This window comes from Lissotriton vulgaris, chromosome 2_2, assembly GCF_964263255.1.
Source record: "Lissotriton vulgaris chromosome 2_2, aLisVul1.2, whole genome shotgun sequence".
Lineage (NCBI taxonomy): Eukaryota > Metazoa > Chordata > Amphibia > Caudata > Salamandridae > Lissotriton > Lissotriton vulgaris.
This window is the reverse complement of record NC_141688.1, coordinates 67,489,045-67,508,675: the sequence shown is the minus strand read 5'-3', so window position 1 is coordinate 67,508,675 and position 19,631 is coordinate 67,489,045.

Genomic DNA, 19,631 nt, shown 5'->3' with positions numbered 1-19,631 from the left:
CAGCCCTGCTCGCAACACACTCCCACAGACAGTGACCAGAGTTCTCCACGGGCAAAGTCTTCCGATGTTGATGAAAACCCCCCACGAAGGGGGACCCGCGAAGCGGGCTCCGCGAGGAGTAGCAGTGGTGTCAGGGAGGAATCAGAGGCACAGGGTCCCAGCAAATACAAGTAGGTTTCAGCAAAGCGTCCCCATCGCATTTTTGAAGCTGCTTCTCTGTCAAAAGATTTTCAGAAGTGTTACGGCGCTCGCGCCAACTTTGTAACTGGGAATCCAGGAGGAGTCCCACGGCTGCAGGCGGGTGTCGCAGGGGGTATCATAGGAGGGGAGGGAGTATAAAAATAAAACAAGCACAAAATCACTGTTGCGGCCAGGGGGGTGGGGAGGGGGACAGGTGGTCAGGCATCCCTGCCCGTGACATGGGCGAGGCCTGTGACATGGCTGGAAGAGGCTGGTGTGGCTCATTCATGCGGGGCTCCCATGAGGAAGGGAAAGCACCGCAGTTGCAGAGGAAGTCCTGAGAAGTCCCAGGTCCCAGGAGGAGGCCCGGATGAAGTGGAGAGGCGGGGTGTGTTTCTGCAGGGCTCCCGTATGCTGAGGGAGCCCCTGCAGGGTGTCGCATGGGAACCCCACGCAGGCCGCCGAGAAGAGTCTCTGCACATCAGCCCGGTGAGTGGGGCTGCATGCTTGCACCAGCACTGCTGTCCTGAGTGGTCCGCCATTGAGGGCCACTCCATCGGGGGCATATTTATTTAAAGCGCCATATGCTCTGACACCTCTTGGGCATTTTGTGTAGTGTATTGCACGCCGTGCAGCCAGCGGGGAGAATGGAAAGTGAAAGTACATGTGGCTGCTGAGGACGGAAGGGGGACGGCTTGCAGAGCATGCTAGCGCACGTTCACATTTCCAGTCTGGCATGCGCGTGCCACTGTCTTGTCTCCCTTCCGAGGCAAGTCAGTAGCAATAGACCTCGCTGGTGACAGTGCTTCGTGCTGTGGTCGCCAGGCAAGACCTAAAAAGGAAAAAATTGATAGACCTGGGTGGGTTAATGCCCTCATACACCACGTCCCACATCCCTAGCCCCAAACAAGCCCCAGAGACCAAGCTCAGCTACATCTCTCAGGCTACAGCTGATGAAAAAACAACTCTAGAACTTGGGCAAAAGTGAATTCAAAGCATCAACAAACTTTATTTTTTTTTAGACTTTATTGTTTTTTTAGAGGGTGTCAATTGTTTCCAGTATCTGATGCCATTCCTGCTCCAGTGACCACCTGGGGCCATTTTAGAGGGTTGAATATGAGGGCATAACATACCTGAGCTGTGGCCTCGGGGGAAAGTTGTGTGGATGCCACAGTGTGTGCTTTTAATCTAATCTACCACAATGAAACTGGAGCTAATGTATAGAATGATTTTCTTGGGAGCACATGACTAAACCAAAATAACAAGCAATAATTAATAACAACTTGATTTAGTAGTAAACCTGGATTCCAGATTAGCGTGCTACTCGGTGTAAATGAATTCAACAGATCTACCAAGAGTAGTAAACACCATATAAATCCAGTTGCACTGCAATAGAATATAATGCTCAGAACACAAAGTATCTGGTTTCAGTTGACAGATCATATTTAAATTAAGTTTCTAAGCTCCCCAAATATCTCAGCTCAACTCAGGTTTTAGGGCTGCCTTTTTGATTTTTACTAAAATTATATATATACTACACTTATAGGCAGGGCCACTGGAAGTGGACCAATTTACATGACAGGGTTTATAAATGTTGCAGCAATAAAAAGCGAATTATTTGGAACAATCCACCACATTTTGTGATACTATTGCTTCATTATTAGGTCTCGACTATTATATTCCGCAAGGAATAAATAGACGAGAGTATTGTGGGCAAACCAAGCTCTGAAACCAGCGGATTTCGGACAGTTTGTGTGGCTTACTGAAGCAGAAAACGCGTCCACATCAAAGCCATCAGCCTCCCTCCCACAGGCATCTGAAGCTTCCCCCAGCGTGCGCTCGGCCTCGGCCTCACTTCTCCTCCCCCCTAATTACATTCCAAACAACCACGCGCATCACGCCGCCATGCAAGCCGCTTTTTTTGTTGGAAGCGCTTCAGCCCACTGGCACGTGCACGTCGCCAGCCACATCCACACCATTTGTTGTCTGAGCCTCGGCATCAAAGGGTCCGCTCCTCCGCCCCATCAGGATCCACCCCCCCACCTCCACCACCCTCGCTCGGTGTCACCTCCCATTTGCAATGCAATTGCGGGCCAGGGCACTAGTGCTTTAGCTGTAAACATCTCAAGTTACAGCTTGGTGCCGCGATTGCATTCAAATGCTTGTTTCATGTACTTCCTTTCATGTTCCTATTCTTTTTCCCCTTCAGGCAACTTTTCCCTTTTTTCTTTCTTCACCTCTCGTCATCATCTTTCCTTCCCTCGTAGTTCATTCCTTTTCTCTCCTTTCCTTCTCTTCTGAGTTGTTGCTTCTCCTCCCTTCCTTTCCCTCTGCTTATGAACATCTAAGCTCTTCTTTCCCTCTCTCTCATTATCCTGTTCCCCTGTGACCTTTCTCTTCGTCCTTCTTATTCAAGATCATTTCTCCTTTGTTTTCCCCTTAATTCTGCTGTCCTTCTGAACCCCTTCGTCTTTCCACTCGCTCTCTTCCTATTGTCTTTCCTAAGGCTCTATTTTCTCTTTCCTGTCTCTCTCTCGCTCCTTTCATCGCTCTTTCTTTTCTGTACTCAGCAGCATTCCACCGGGGGCTGCTGCATCCCCCACATCTCTGTTGAGAATGCCAAGCAGACAAAGCTCGCCGTGTCTCTAAATATTAAACCACAAAATGTATACCACACACTTTGGACCAGAAACAGAATGCCTCTTTCTAAATATCTCTAGGTTTTTTTTTCAAACCGGGCTCCCACCCGTGTAATTCCAGTCACGGATTGGCTCTGGGTTTCCCCGACCCTACATGCCTTCGGCGTTGCCCTCTTTTAAGCCTTGTTTTTTTCATGGCGTGTGATTTATTTTACAACTTGGCAGGGAATGTTTGCATCTGTACACTGCTTAAATCAAATGTAATACTTTTTTGCTAACATGAGCAATTGAAATTCGCATGCGTTTATAGAGTGTTATTTATGTTGCTAACATGAACAATTAAAATTTGCATGCGGTTATACAGTGTAAGTTTTGTTTGAAAAGTAGGGTACATATTTTTGTTTAGTTGATTGTGTGGTGAAAACGCAGCTTTTTACCCATTAAAAGTTGCGTGGAATGGCCCACGCTTTCTTCTCGCAGCTATATAAGTCGGTCAAACACAAACGCTGAGCACACCAACAAGAAAACAATGTACTTTAACACTAGAATGTTTGTTGAGCGGATGATTTTCCTTCATAAATTGTCATATGCAAAACCACGAGTTAACACAACTATATAACTTAATAGGAAAACTATAACTCGGATTTTAAACTCATTAGTTCCTTTTGCCAGGGGTGTAGCTTGGTCTGTATAAATTGGGGCGAGGGGGAGGGATCAGCTTCACATTTCCCAACAATCACATTGGCATGCCTTGCTCCTTATTGCCGTTGCACGCCGTTATTTTCCTTGCACCTTGCTTCTTTCAATTTTTATGTTTTTTTTTTTAACAAGCACAGCACAATTTTATTTTAGCAGCCGCGCACCTTCAGTTTCTTTTTTTCCAGCATTGCAGTTTGCTCCTCATTGTGTCCGGTGTCATTCCGCTCCAGCGTCCATGCTTGTGGTTCCCTGATCTTTTGTATGTCTCACTGTTTCTTGGGTCACTTTATATCACTGTCCCAGCATTCCCCCCCTCACTCTCTGTTGGTGTTTCCTTGAATCAGTGTGTCTGAGTCTTAGTGTATGTGTCTCCCTGTGCCAATGGCTCCCTGTTGGTGTCTCAGTATTAGTGTGTCCTACTCCATGTTGATATTGCCTACTCTGTGTCTCCCTATCTTCGTATCAGTGTCTTCCTCTCCTATTACAGTTGGTGTCTCCCTATCTTAGTGTGTCCCTGTCTTCCTGTCTCAGTGTCCATATGTCCTTGTCTATGTCTCCCTGCTACACTGTCTGCATCTCGGTATCTCATCATCTCAGAGTCTGTATCTTCCTCTCTCTTTGCCAGTGTCTCCTTATCTCAATTTTTCCCTGTCTCAGCGTTGTTTTCTCCATCTCAATGTTTTCTCCCTATCTCCATATTGGTGTCTCCCTCTCAGTGCCGTTTTTCCCTGTCTCAGTGTCCGTGTCTCCCTGTCTCAATGTTGGTGTCTCCTTCTCTGTGTATCAGCGTCTCTCTGTCTCATTGTCAATGTCACCCTCAGTGTCTGTCTCCTTTGCTCTGTCAGTGTCTCTCTCTCTCTTTGTTTTCCCTTTCTGTTATTTTCTCCCTCTCTTTCTCAATGTCTCAGTTTCAGTGTTTGTGTCTCAGTGTCCGTGTCTCACTGGCTCAATGTTGGTGTCTCCCTCCCTCAGTGTCAAAGACTCTCTCTCTCCCTCTCTGTCTGTTTTCCCTCTGTATATGTAATTTGCTCCCTCTCTGTCTCAAAGTCTCCCTGTTTCTGTGTTAGTGTCTCCCTGCCTCATTCTATGTGTGTCTCTGTCTATGTCTATGTCTATGTTGGTGACTCCCACTCACTGTCTTACTCTGTAGTGTTGTTTTCAATCTTGGTATCTCCCTCTCTCAGTGTTCCTGTTCACTGTTTCAATGGCTAACTCTCTCTGTGTCTCACTCTCTCAGTGTCTCACTCTCTCGGGGGCCCACTCTCTCGGAATCTCAGTCTTTCGCTGTCTCCCAATCTTGGTGCTTCATTTTCTCTGCCAAATAGTGTTGCAACCTTTATTGGTGTTGCCTTTTGGCTGCTATCCTCAGACATTTCCTATATTTTCTCATATAATTGTCTTGTCCTTTTGCATTAATACCTCACAGAGAGCCGCAGGCTTGTTTCCCTTATTTTTCTGCCCTTATGCCCTCTGTTAGACTCGTTTTTTGTGTCTTTCTGCCCTCTGTTAGACTCGTTTTTTGTGCCTTTCTGCCCCCTGTTAGACTCTATTTGTGTGGCCTTCTGCCCTCTGTTAGACTCGTTTTCCCTTGTTTATCTGCCCTTTGTTAGACTCGTTTTTTGTGCCTTTCTGCCCTCTGCATCACCACATCATCACTCAGCGCTACCCCAGCGTCACTCAGCACCACCACATTATCACTCAGCACCACCACATTATCACTCAGCACCGTCATAGCACCACCCAGCACCACTCAGCACCACCATATCACTCAGCAGCCCCACTCAGCACCATCACATTATCACTCAGCACCACCACATTATCACTCAGCACACCACATAATCACTCAGCACCACCACAGCACCACTCTGCACCACCACAGCATCATTCAGCACCACCACAGCACCACTCAGCACTAGCACAGCACCACCACATTATCACTCAGCACCACCACATTATCACTCAGCACCGCCACATTACCCCTCAGCACCACCACAGCACCACTCAGCACCACCTCAGCACCACAACAGTACCACTCAGCACCACCACAGCACCACTCAGCACCACCACAGCACCACTCAGCAGCACCACAGCATCACTCAGCACAACTACACCATCACTCAGCGCAACCACAGCATCACTCAGCGCAACCGCAGCATCACTCAGTGCAACCGCAGCATCACTCAGCGCAACCACAGCATCACTCAGCACCACCACAGCATCACTGGTTCAAATATGTTCTCTCAAAGTTTCAAGATTTATTACAAATGTCACAAAAGATGTTAATATTTCACTTCTGTTCTTGGATTTTCATCACAATAAAATACACTGAACATAATCTTCACAAAAGTTATTTACAAAAGTTTAAGCTATTGCTATTATAAATTAAAATCACTTTAATTTAAGTATTAATTATTTAAAAAAATTCAAAGCCATTGTTATTTGTAATATCAATACATCTAAGTCACGTAAATACAAAACATGTTGCATTACAAATGCTATAGGTGTCACATTTGAAAAAGTTATAACTATTGGCATTGTAAATGACAAAGCTATTAATTTAGCTATTTCAAAAAACAACACAATAATGAAAAAAAAAATCATTTATAAGACCAATAGCTCAAACTTTCCTAATGTGAGACTTATTGCATTGCAGATACTTGTTTTTACTCATGGGAACACTGCATGGGCAAAGATTTCAACTTAGTAGTACTAGTTTAAAACCCAAATACAGCAAGAAGCAACTGAAAGTGACTGCAACAGTCAGAGAAATTCTTGCAGCCCAGTGCTCCATCAAGCCCATAAATGCTGGGGCTAAGTCTGTGACCAGTTGGGCATCCATATGTTCCTGGTGGTTCCTCTGCCTTTCCAGACACCCCCCCCCCTCTCCCCCCTCCCCAGAAAAAACCTCTCTGGTGTGGTCAGTCACAGATTGAGAAATGTAAAGACGAGGCTTTCTGTTGCATTTTCATTACATTTAATAGAACAGTCTTTTTGTGCTTTTCTTTTGACCTACAACTTGAAGAGTATGTTACTTTACCATACATGCTTTCTTTATTTTTAAGTACCAGGCTCTTCCAAACTGTGGGCGGGCTCTTCTGCGTGCTTATTTCCCGAATCTCCTTTACTTGACAACGTCACAGGGTCATGCGCTCCTTTGCCCCCCCGTTTCACCCGTTTCACCTTTAGGACACCATCAGCCAGTCCTGGCCTTTCAGCTAACATAACTTTGCATTATGGGACGTGTAGTTTCACTTAAAATTGTGTAGGTCTAGGCTCGCAAATCGCAGCATGAAAACCTTGTTGCATTGCACTTGCTGAGAGTGAATTTGTCGTATATACCTTTGGACGGGCCGTCATATGTACTTTTGAACCCTTGTGTTTCAAACTGTTTGCTTGGCAGTGGGTGCTCAAAATTGCCACCCTCCAGGATCTGCTCCATCAAATTAATTGCTCAACGAGTTTCTTTTTAAAATATTCGACATGAATTGCCGCTACGGCTGTATGACACACAAGCACCCAGAAGTAAACGACATGGAAAACAACAGGTGTTACAGTAACTGCAGCTGTATCTCACAACTGTGGAAACACTGCCCCGGACTTCGTGGGACACCTGTGCTCCTTGTGTGATAGTGCATATTGAAAAGTACGTCTGCCTTTCTTAAACAGATGTATCGTTCCTCTCAGTACCAAGCACAGGTCCTGTTAATTCCTATTACATACCTTGCAGAACAGGTGATATTCTACAGAAGAACCTAGGCTGCCGAACACTCCCTGGGTTCACACAGAACTAGAGATGGCACATGCTGGGCTTCTGTTTACACCTATGTAAACCTATTGTATCACCCACAAGGCAGGGTGCCTTTTGCTCTGGCCCCCTGCCTCCGCTCAATATTCATATGCTAATGAGCCGGTCCCAGCGAGAGAAAGGGAGTGACTTTGATAAAAGGGAGGTAATGGAGGCCCGTATGACTCCAGAAAGGCCATTCATGCACCCCTTGGGACGCTGGCGTATGTGTGGGTGTGTGTCCATCAAAATTGAACACCACCAAGACACTTCAAAGCCACTGATGCCCGCAACTGAGGCTGACTGCAGACTGCAGCGGGCACATCAAATCAAACAAAATGCCAGTAGTCATTGTTTTAAAACTTACCTTTATTTGCACATTAAAAGCGGGTTCGGGAGGGCCAAAATACCAGTGGGTCAATGCCCCAACGCTCCAAGGCAGGAACTGACCTGGACTTGGAGAGGGTATAAGTGCAGCCTCTTTCATTTGGTAAGAGTCTGGCGCATTTAACCTTATTTTTATTTATCCAATGTTTATGTTTATGTTTATGTTTATGTATTTATTTTTATATAGCGCATATGTCACCGTTCGGTCTCAGAGCGCTTGCTGAAACTAAAGATAGAGAGACAGGGGGCAATTAACGGATTTAAAAGAGCCAGGTTTTAAGACTCTTGCGGAATGTTTTGTGGTTAGGGTCAGTTCTGATAGACAGTGGTGATTTTCACATTTTAGCATGGTGGCACGTATTGCAAGTTTCACTCATTTTATGCAAGCCACACATCCTTAGCGCTTAATTTCTCAAGGTGGATCTCATTCTTTGTTGCAAAGTTTCTCTCTTTGGGTTTTATTTACCCGGTGTGAATTTCATTTCTTGAGGCACAGTCTCACTCACTGGGTGTAGGTCTCACTTCTTGGATTACAAGAACACTCATTACTTGCACTTCCTCACTCTCCATGCCCATTCTCAAAGATTCCATTGTTTGTAACATACTCATGCTTTAGGGATACTGGTACAAAATCTTTCACACCTCACTTATAGTTGGAGTCTTTGTCCGATAATGTATATATGGACTTTGTGACACTGATGTTTTTTGTTTATATATGTTTAATTCTGTCTTTTGCGTTCTCATTTTCTCGACGACTGCATATTGTAAAAGTTGACATCTTAACTAATGCCATGATACGTATACAATGTAATGCCCTGGTGCCACCTGGGCCTTTTGTGTCTGTCAACAATAACATCTGTTGTGAAAAAAAACTCCTTTATAGACTCACAGCCTAAATATATCTGATGAGGCCTCGGTTGAGATCTGTGAGGTCTATTATTGGAGAGGACAATCTTTTGTGCGGGCTTCCCCCAGATTTTTGCCTTCCTATGACTCTTTTTTGCTTGCCCTAGTACTCTGTGCACATTGATCCTGCCAACCAGAAGTAGAGTGCTTGTGTTCTCCCTTTTAAACATAGATAAATTGGCACACATCTAATTGCTACATTTTCTTTACTTGTAAATGCCTAGTATATAGTCCTACATGTACCAAAGCCTATAAATTACTTTCTACAAGTGGGATGCCAAACTCATTGTGCCACCCACAACAGTTGCACTTTAAAGCATGTCTCAAGGCCTGCCCCAGCAGCCGTGTGTGCAGTTTGAAACTGCCATTTCAATCTGGCAAAAAAACCTTTCCCAGGTGTAAACCTTTCTTTTGAATACTTAAGTCACACTTAAGGTAGGCCCTATGTGCCCATAGGGCAGGGGATATGGGCTTTAAAAAGTAGGCATGTATATTTAATGTTCTACATGCCCTGGGAGTTAAAAAAAAAAACTAGTTTTTCACTGTGGTAAGGCTAGCCAAAAACCTTGCAAACTCAGCGAGCGGAGCGGAATTTACCGCCCAGGGTTAATGTTCACACATCAAGAAAGATCACACAGAGATGATGGACCCTGGCCAGCCTGCCTGTAATCCTGTGGATAGAATTCCCCTATGTGCTGGCAGTGCATCCTAACATGACATGTTTACAATTTGGCAAACCTAACCATAGAATGATTAGGATAATAGTATATCATCACAAACAACAATCATTGCACCCCCAAGCCTCAGAGTCAAGAAGAACTGAAGTGCCTGCCACCTTGGGCAAACTCTGAAAAAGTGAAACAAGCAATTGGAGATGTTAAAGTGGCATACAGAGTATGTGTCACATGAAACCATACCCATACAGAAATGTTTTTATTAAGCAAGGACACTGACAAAGCAGACAACATGAGTAACTGTCTTTATTACATATTACCCAGATAGGCATAAAAAGTAGAAAAGAGCAAGGACATCGGCTCGGTCCATAGTTCAAAGGAGGGACGGACATGTGTGCATGAGAACCTGTACATGTAATGGGCAAACAAAGTGACAAACAGCAAGGCCAGTGTCCAGTCCATAGTTCAAAATAGGTACATGTGTGCATGAGAACCTGCACAGGGAATGGGCATCTATAGTTAAACAGCAAGGCCAGTGGCCAGTCCATAGTTCAAAGTATGCACATGTGTGCATGAGAACCTGCACAGGGAATGGGCAAACAAAGTGACAAACAGCAAGGCCTGTGGCCAGTCCATAGTTCAAAGTAGGCACATGTGTGCCTGAGAACCTGCACAGGGAATGGGCATCCATAGTTACAAACAGCAAGGCAAGTGGCCAGTCCATAGTTCAAAATAGGCACAGGTGTGCTTGAGAACCAGCACAGGGAATGGGCAAACAAAGTCACAAACAGCAAGGTCAGTGGCTAGTCCATAGTTCAAAGTAGGCACATGTGTACATGAGAACCTGCACAGGGAATGGGTGACACTGTACTCTGCCATGGGAAGCAATACAGCCAGGGGCATAACAATGGGCAGTCCAGGCACCACTGTGGAAGAGATAGGTGTGGGAAGGGGACTTAGCCTCAGACTTGGCTGTCAGTGGGACTGGAAAGTGGGTGATTGTCGGGCCAGTTGGAAGACTGGACCTGGGAGAGAGGACCAGCTGAGGTAGAGGCATCAGTGGCTTTGGGAGCCGGAGGGCTGCTTGTGGTGGCAGAGACATGCTGCCGTGAGACACAGTGCGTGAGGGAGAATGTAGAGGGCTGCCTTTCCACATTTGGGGGATTCGATAGGGCATAATTGTCTTTGTAGGAGTGGGAAGTTGGGCGAGCACAACAGACTCACTATCCACCACAGGTGCATCAGGTGCAGGTGGTGGCCCTCCCTCTGGGGATCTGCTGGATCGGGCGGTACACTTGGCCTGGCCTTGCCTTTTCCCCTCCATCCCCTGTTGACCAGGTGAGCCACCTACAGTGCCTTCTTTTCCCAGCTTCACAGGGGTGTGGGTGGGAGTTGAGGTTGCGGTTGAATCTTCCTTTGAGGGCTTTTTCTGCTGACTCTTAGCAGGCACCAAATTCACAGAAGGCACGGCAACTGTCTGCCTGTCTTTGGCAGACACTTTTGGGATGAGAGTGTCCTTGGATGGGGCTGATTTCGAGGCATGTAAGCACGAGGCCTGCTTTTTTCCTTGATGCCCCTTGCCTTTGTGCTTCTGTGTCACTTCAGTTTGTTTGAAGGATGGTGTCTGCGCTCTGGCCTGCTTCGGGTGTTGCTGTGGTGTACTGCGTGTGGTGTATCGTGAGCCTGTGGGCTGTGATGTGTGGTCACTCACGTCAGATGCAGCCACTGGCAGGGGGGTTGCCAAAGGGACTGGAGTTGGACTCTGAGCCTGTGACAGCTGAATGGCTGCTGTCACTGTGGAGAACAAAGACTAGACAGTTCTGTGTAGCCCACCCACGTCTACATGAATGCCCTCCATAAAGGCAACTACCTGGAGACAACCAATGCTAGTGTGACATTTAGCCCAATGACGACTACACATGCCATATCAGTGCACAGCATTACATGCACGGCATGTACTCACTCACACACACACTCAAATGTCACTTATGAAATTGTTGTGTATGTACACAGATCTGTGGTGTGATGGACTCACGCATGTGTACACATTTTAATGTGTGAGATGTTTAAGCGACACACAGTAATGAAGGTCTGACCACAATTTGTTCGTATTTCACTGTGTGGATTGCTGAACTCATGTTAATACTTGTGTTGTTAATATATGCCTTGTCCGAATTACGCAAGAAGATGTGGCAGGTACAGAAAGTAAGTAGAAGCTAGCAGTGTTGCTGTCTCACACATGTCCTGTGTCAACTACTCTCAGGACTGGTGGCACAAGATTTTGGAATGTACCTTTTTGAATTCACATAGTCCGAAGCTGTTTTGGGGGAAATCTCTATGTGAATACTGGACAAGTGTGCAGCTAGTTTAGGTCAAGGTGTCCCCCTACATGTGAGTTGTGCTGTAAGCTGACGTGTTTTTGCAAGTCATTGTTGGCGCGGTCTCAGTCAACACATAAGATGTTGGACACATCACATAAGGGATTTAATTGACATGTGTGCCCTTTCATCTCACCTAGGAGGCGACCAAATGTGCATTGACAATTCAAAATGCAGGTGAACATGGAGGATGAGGACATCATTCGGAAATTCCGTCTGGATCAACCTACCCTTCAAGACCTATGTGCTCTGTTGGAGCCCCATCTGAGGCCTCGCAGAACCTATCTGACTGCTGTCATATGGATACTTCGTTACATATATTGCGTTAAGTTAGCATGAGTGCGTTACATGTTTAAACAGCCTTTTTTCCTTCGGCTTCAGTTTTGCACACGACACATACTTGTTGTTGTCGCCTTCACCCTAGAAGCGGTGAGGTGGTTTATTTGAGAATAATATGTTATTTTCTATGCTATCAGCTTTGCCTGGTACACTTGGTACAACTGTCTGCACACTGAGAGCTGCACACTCTAAAATTAACCTAACACAAGGTTGCTGGGAGGCTTGATCCTCGCACCACATTAGACATAACACAAATAATGTTGATGCCAACATTTTGGGCTCTACGCGGGTTTAAGATAGAGTTACACGGAATGAACGTAGACACTTGGTGCTGCGCATGAAGAGAGCTGGTAGCTGTTGATGTGAACTGCTCCTACTGACATTGAGAGGTATGGGGCCGCCCTGCTAAAGCCCGAATGAGACCTTCTTAGATATAATATAATATGCTAGATAGGGTGCGCGAAATATAGGTGATATAGATTTCTATAGAAATAGCATTATAACATGCTAGCACCTTTTGCTTACTATGGATTAGTGACTATGCTGCTGACTCTGATTTTTATAATCTGCATTTTGGTATTATACAAGATACTGCGTTTGAGAACTTTGCATTGAATAATAAATATTTCAAACTTGCACTTGTGTTCTTTGACTCTCAGTTTTGGTTTGAAATGATTATCTAACGAAAGAGTGTTCATGTGTTCCACGACTCCTGAGGTATTCTAAAGATCATGTTCTGGTTTGTCTAAGACATGGATCATTCCATAATGATCCATGAGACACTGTAGCTAGCTAGGTAAAGAGATTTCTGACACTGAGATGAGTTTTTGGATCATCCTAACTCACTGAGGTTCTAGATCTCTATGCACAGTTCTGTGGGAGAACGGAAACCCTGCTACATGGCGCCCAACGGATTGGTTGGCCGTATTTCATGACACTCGAGTAGTTCAACATTCAAACCTTAACACCTTCATTCCCGTTTCCGGTAAACGGTGGTGTCGGAAAAACCTACCTATTTTTGAAATAGGTCTTTTCAAGCTTGAATTTTTCTATAAACGGTTTCTTTGACTTACTACCCAGTTGTGCTACAAACTGTTCTTTCATTTCTTTACACTTCCTGTGCTAACATGGCCGTGGAAATTGCGCAGCATAGCCGAGTCGCGGTTCGCGACCACTTGCGGGCATATAATGTACCTGCGGAAGGCTTGGCTGTGGTTCTAGTGGTGAGTGCGGAACATGCGTACCCGTACGAATTGTTTTATTCCTGGGTGACATTTCCGGAAATGGACGCTAATTCGGGTGTCTATCATTCATACACTGCCTCGGCTGTACCGGCGGCTTATGCTCCGTACAGGGCACTGGAAGTACCTATCGATGCTTGGCAGCACGGAGTTTGGTTTGGTGGCGTCCTACCCCATTCTTTAACGGCTCCGAGGTTAGGTCCTTTATCCATTCCGGGCACAAGTTGGCCCGCTTTGGGTGGATTTACTCCTCATCCTAATCGCACCACTTGTAGTGTAGCTGACCTGCGGCGTCTTCATGAGGTCGCGGTTGGAGTGATTAGAGCGCTTGTACATTACATTGGTCGTAATATTCAAGGCGCAGCCCCCGCAGGTGCGCAGCTTCGGGCAGAACAGGCTGGTTTGAAAATCAGTCCTGTCTTGGTGAATTCCGTTATGGGCAGAAAGCCAGACAATAAGGATGATTTTCCTTACTGGCTTGCCGAGAAATTCGACCAGCTGGAGGCTGTGTTTCCTAATACGACTCCGAGTGAAAAACACCGGATTCTTACGCTTAGTTTACCGAAAGATTTAGCCCCGGAACTTGTTGACTGTGAGACATGGGGTAAGACTTTTGCAGCGGTTTACTCGAGGTGCTTTGGCACACCGTCAGTGTCGAACCTGTCTGCGATCCTCAAGCGTGTTCAGGATGATCACGGACCTGAGTCGGCGGTTGAGTTGGGTATGCGCCTGAACGGTTCATTTGAGACAGTTTGCGGTATTATCCTTGCCAATGTAAAAGGGGATGCAGTGAACTTTCAGGTGGCCAATGGTCTGGCGTTAATTCCCGATGCCAAGAAACCCCGTCAGCTGGCAAGAATTATTGTGGCGGCTTATAAAATGGTTGGCCGCAATTCAAAGGGCGCGAAGGTTTTTCTTGAAAAAGAAAAGAAGCAGCCCCAGGGGCAGTCTTCGGAAACAGGTGGACAGCCCAGGTCCAAAAAACAAAATTGGCCTAAAAAGCAGAATCAGGGTAAGCAACAACAACAACAGACACAGGTTTCGAGTCCGGCGCCTTCACAACCTGCGCAGTCAGAGCGCGTTTATGAATTGCGCGATCGCGCTACGATTAAATCGCCTGACAGATATCAGGCATCTGACCAACGCTCTCCTCGTTCCTTTCAGGACTCATCGGCTCCGTCATCCGGTGGTGGAGGGGGCGGCAGGGGCAGGGGTGGCCAGCAAGGACGTGGCCAGCCCCGCACGCGAAGTGAAGGGGATCAGCGGGACGACTCTACGCCTAAGAGACCGCAGTTTGCCAAGAAGAAAGTCGCTGCCTTAACGGCGCATCGATATGCCCCAGATAGTGAGAACGCGGCTTCGGAATCTGACGTGGGCTCTGACCTTGCTGGACAGCGCGGCGGAGATTACCATAGTGAGAGAGGCCCTCCGTCCACTGTTGAAGGTGACAGCGACTGAGACTTTTATTGTGATTGAAACAGCTGATACACATGTTGCTCCCCCTGAAAGACTTTTTGAAATTGTCCTGTTAATTGAAGGTGACATGCAGCGAACTGTAAAAGGGGTATTTTGGGAGAATCTTTCGGATACGTATGACATTTTGCTTTCGGAGGCTGACTGGCCCCCACCTTTTATTCTCGCAGCTCCACGAGGGGAGGAGGTAATCCTCCCCAGTTTCGCGCACACTGTACTGAGAGTGGAAGCGCTGCATTTTGCAGAAGAGTGGGCTCTGGCGCTTGCGCCGGCTGTGTACCAAAATCAGTGTGGCTGGGACAAATTGTCCCCTAGCCATGAGATTCCTTTACGGTCACAGCCGCAGCCACAACCCCAGTATCCCATACGGCGTGAAGCTAAGGCTTCGGTCGCGGCTATCCTTGAACAATTGGAATATCAAGGTGTAATTGAAACGTGTGTGTCACCAATGAATAATCCCCTTTTTACTGTTAACAAGCCGGACGGATCATATCGTCTGGTTTTGGATTACCGGCATTTGAACTCGCATTGCCGCAACTGTGCAGTACAGAATACTCACGGCTCTGCCCTAGTGAATAGTCTTGAGCGTAAACGGTTCAAAACCACGCTTGACATTTCCAATGGTTTTTATGCACATAGATTAGATGGTCTAAGTTCCCAATGGACCAGTTTTACGTGCGGCGGCGTACAAAAAATGTTTAAACGACTCCCAATGGGATATAAAAATAGTCCTGGAGTGTTTTCCGCCCGCATTGTCTCTCTTTTGGAGAGTTTCGATCCAGTTGCATGTTCGTATGTGGATGACATTTATCTCACAGACGACGAGCTTTGGGTGCATCTGTGTCGAGTAAACAGCATAATTTGTAACTTTGCAGACATGGGTTACAAGTTTAACTTTGCAAAATCACACATTGCGGAGTACACAGTGTTGTTTCTAGGTTATGAACTTAACCATGAAGGAAAGGGATTGGCTCCTCACTTCCTGGAGAAATGCGCGCAGTTGCGCTCTCCGACAACGCTGAAAAAATTACAGTCTTTACTGGGTTTTTTAAATTTCGGGAGGACATACATTCCGGAATATGCCCAGCGTATCAAGCCTTTATATGCCTTGGTACAACCATCTTTTTCCAAATCATGCTGGCTGCCTGAGCATTCAGCCATTCTGCAGTCATTGCAGGCTGATTTGCTCACTTCTGACTACTTACAGACCCGTGATAACCAGACCAACCTGGTGATAAGGATTATCCCTGGGACGGTGGGTTTCACGTACCTGACTTTTAATGAGGGGGATACTGTACCTATTGCTTACAAGTCACACTTGTACACTTCGGCTGAACTGCGCTTTTCCACTGTGGAGAAAGTTTTAACGGCTGTGCAGATGGCAATTCTTAAAGAACGTGCCCTGTCACAAGGAAAGCGCATGTTGGTTGTTACCCCGTGTCCTGCATTGGAGGCGGTCACGAAAGCCAGTGTACCGAATTCTAAAGCTTTGCACCCTCGGTGGATTCAGTGGGCTACATCCTTGACGTCTCAGGATGTCACGTTTATTTTTGACGCCGCTTTACGGTCGCAGGAGTATTTACAGTATGAATTTGTTCATCCCGCTCCTTTAGCAATGCGGCCGTTGGAGGATTTCCACTGTATCATTTACACGGATGGTTCGGCGCAGGTTGCGCATGGCTCTAAACATGCCTACGTTTCCGCTTGCGCCATTGTGGTCGGTGCCATGGTGAACGATGAGTTCAAGTCCAGCGTCGTGCACACGCAGACGCTTGGGGACTGCACCGCACAATTAGCTGAGCTACGTGCTCTGATGCTTGCATTGGAGTACGCTGATCCTTGTGTGACGACTTTAATCGTAAGTGATTCTTACTACTGTGTCCAGTCTTACAATGAGAACTTGTTCTTTTGGATTCAGAATGATTTTCGTGATTCCAAAGGTAGCACAATAAAACATAAAATGATCTGGGTCCGAGTGGCGGAACTTAAAGAGAAACTGCCGCTCGTGTTTGTGATTCATACTCTCGGCCACCAGCGCGTGGGAGTCCACGCTGTTGGCAACTCGCTTGCTGATGAAGCAGCGAAGTCAGCGGTATCAAAATACTTAGTTGCAGCAGTCACGAGGTCCAAAAGCAAAATAGATGATGACATCTTGGCAGCTGTTGCTGCCACGGCGAAGGGAGGTAAATATCCTGCGGGGTTCCCTTCGAAGTACACATACCACTTAAGTCCCGATAAGGTTCCTTATGTGAAAATTCCTGAAGTTGGAGAGCGTCTAGTTCCCAACTCGGATCGCAGAGCTTCTCTGATTACAGCGGCTCATGAAGGTGTGGCGTCTGCGCATGCGGGCGTCTCAGCCACTGTATCTCAGCTACAACAGAGGTTCTGGTGGCGGGGACTGTACAAACAGACGCGCGATTATGTCCTTATGTGTGACATTTGTCAGCAGATTAAGCCTTCTACTGCTGCGCGTCCGCCTCAGACACAGTTGTACATCTCTAATAAACCACTTGGTTGTGTTTATTTGGATCACTGCGGTCCTTTTTCTTCTGATACTGCGTATAAATACATCTTAGTAGCAGTTGACTCATGCACACGCTTTGTATGGGTATGGCCGCATCGAAGCGCTGATTCGCGAACTGTCATTAAGGATTTGCGTGTCTTTGTGGGAATCTTTGCTTGTGGTGCTTTCCATTCGGACCAGGGTCCGGCTTTCGCCTCTAAGGCGTATAAGGATGCTATGGTTTCGTTGGGAGTACAGGTGAAGTTTTCAAGTCCCTACAGGCCTGAGGGCAATTCTGTAGTAGAAAGAATGAACCGCGACTTAAAGCAATCTTTGACAGCCCGTGTTATAGGCACTGGTAGAAACTGGCTGACCCACCTCTATGGCGTGCAGCGTGCGCTTAATAATCTCCCTAGAAGGTCTCTGGGTGGGCGGACCCCATACGAAATGCTCTTTGGTATCAAGATGTATGTACCTGACCTTGATGGTGCAGACTGCCAGGCCCAGGCCGCGGCCTTTGACGTAGATGAACATTGCAGTGTTTTACAGAATCTACAAAAGACCAGAGACAGTCTTGCAAAGGAACACTTGCCCTCCACGTCGGATGATGCTTTGCAGATCCCGGTAGTTGGCTGGCTACCCCAAGTTGGAGAACTGGTTCGAGAGAAGATCGATAACAAGAAAGAGTTTGGTCCCTCATATCGAGCGCCGGTTCGAGTCCTTGGAGTGAAGGGCACAAGAACAGTCATTTTACCACCACTTCCAGGTCGTAAAGAAAACAGATTTATTTCTATTGACAATGTCAAGACACACAGGGTGGCCGATTCTTCATAGCATGACACCGGCTGTGTCCTGTCCTTCCATGGTGAGGCACTCTGTGCTGGCTATTACATCTGGTGCAGATCAGGAGGTGTCCCTCGAGATGCCTGCCATATCTAGTCCTTTATTAAATACTATTCCTGTTACTAACATTGATGAGGTGACCTATGCAAATCCTGCTGATTTATCTATGTCCGATTTACATGCTCGTTTGGCTAACCAGTCCAGATTCTCGTTTGACTCTGATTCGGAACTTTCAAAGAAACCATCGACTATTGCAAAATATGCCACGTTGTTTAAGAAACATTTTTTAGTTCCACCTTGGACATACATTTGGCTGATACTATTTTCATTCTATCTTTTTATGTCAATTGGTTTTGTGTTTTATTTTTTCCGCCTGATTGATGGCCACTATGTGAAAGAAAGAACAGGAATTCGGTACCTTAATGGAACATTGGCCCCTCTTTCCTCCTCACATTCAGCACACAGACTAAAGAGAGACTTACATTCAGTACAAATTACTGCTTGGCCTGTCCTTGATGGGATTGTGTGGGATGCGGTTAGGTTTCAGATACATGGCCCCACAGAGGTTATTAATGTTCCTAATGTGCTTAGAGTAAACATGGGAGATGTGATTAAGCAAAATATTCATTCTGATGATTGGGATCTTCAGGCCATAGAAGCATTGTTCTCTGATTTGAAATATTATGCGGCCTTTGATGATGAGGATTTATATTTAGATTCTGTCAATTATGGGGATTTGTTTTGTTACCAACATTATGGAAATCATTTCTTGCACAAGACAAGTTCCAGGCGGGTTCCTGTGAATTACACTCAGTGGGAACATTGCCCTACTCCTTTACAGGGGAGCTCAAGTACGTTTCTGGGAAAATACTCTTACTTTACAGATTTTAATCAATCAAATCCTGAGTCGTTTTATTTTAAAGTGAACCAGAAATTCATGCCAAAAGTTAGACTGACTGACACAAAATTGTTGTATTCAAAGTCCTTTCTAGAAAGGTTATCTGTGGATGGCTATGAGTTATGGAAGGATACTATTGACCTTAAATCGGTTTGGGGTACCAAAGATTGGCAGGTACAAGGCACTGAGGCTTTGCATCGTGCATGTCTCATCCCAAATCACATGTTGTTTTTAAATTCGACTATTTCCCAAACAACATGTTTTGGATTGGCTACATCTAAAAAATTAAATACCCCTACTATCCCTGATTTGGAAGAATATTCAGGTTGGAGTAATTTCACTACATTGTCCATAAGTGAGATACAAACACTTATGCAGAATTCCTCCTTTAATATTTCCAGTTTTGATCAAGATGGGTGGCTTTTATGGCAAAGAAGCTCTGATAATTGCCAACGTCGTTTTTTGGGTTTGTCTGAGGGTTTTACACACATCAGGCCAGATCCCAGGTTTGACACAGATCACACTGTTACAACTTATTCAGTAGGCAAAATGTGTCAGAACTGGTTACAACATTCCACTTTAGCTGCAGTTAAACTGCATCTGTCACAGTTGAATGAGAATATTGAGCTAAATGATTTTATAAAAGGCCCGACTATGGGTAGGTCTAAACGCTTTATTTATGCTGTT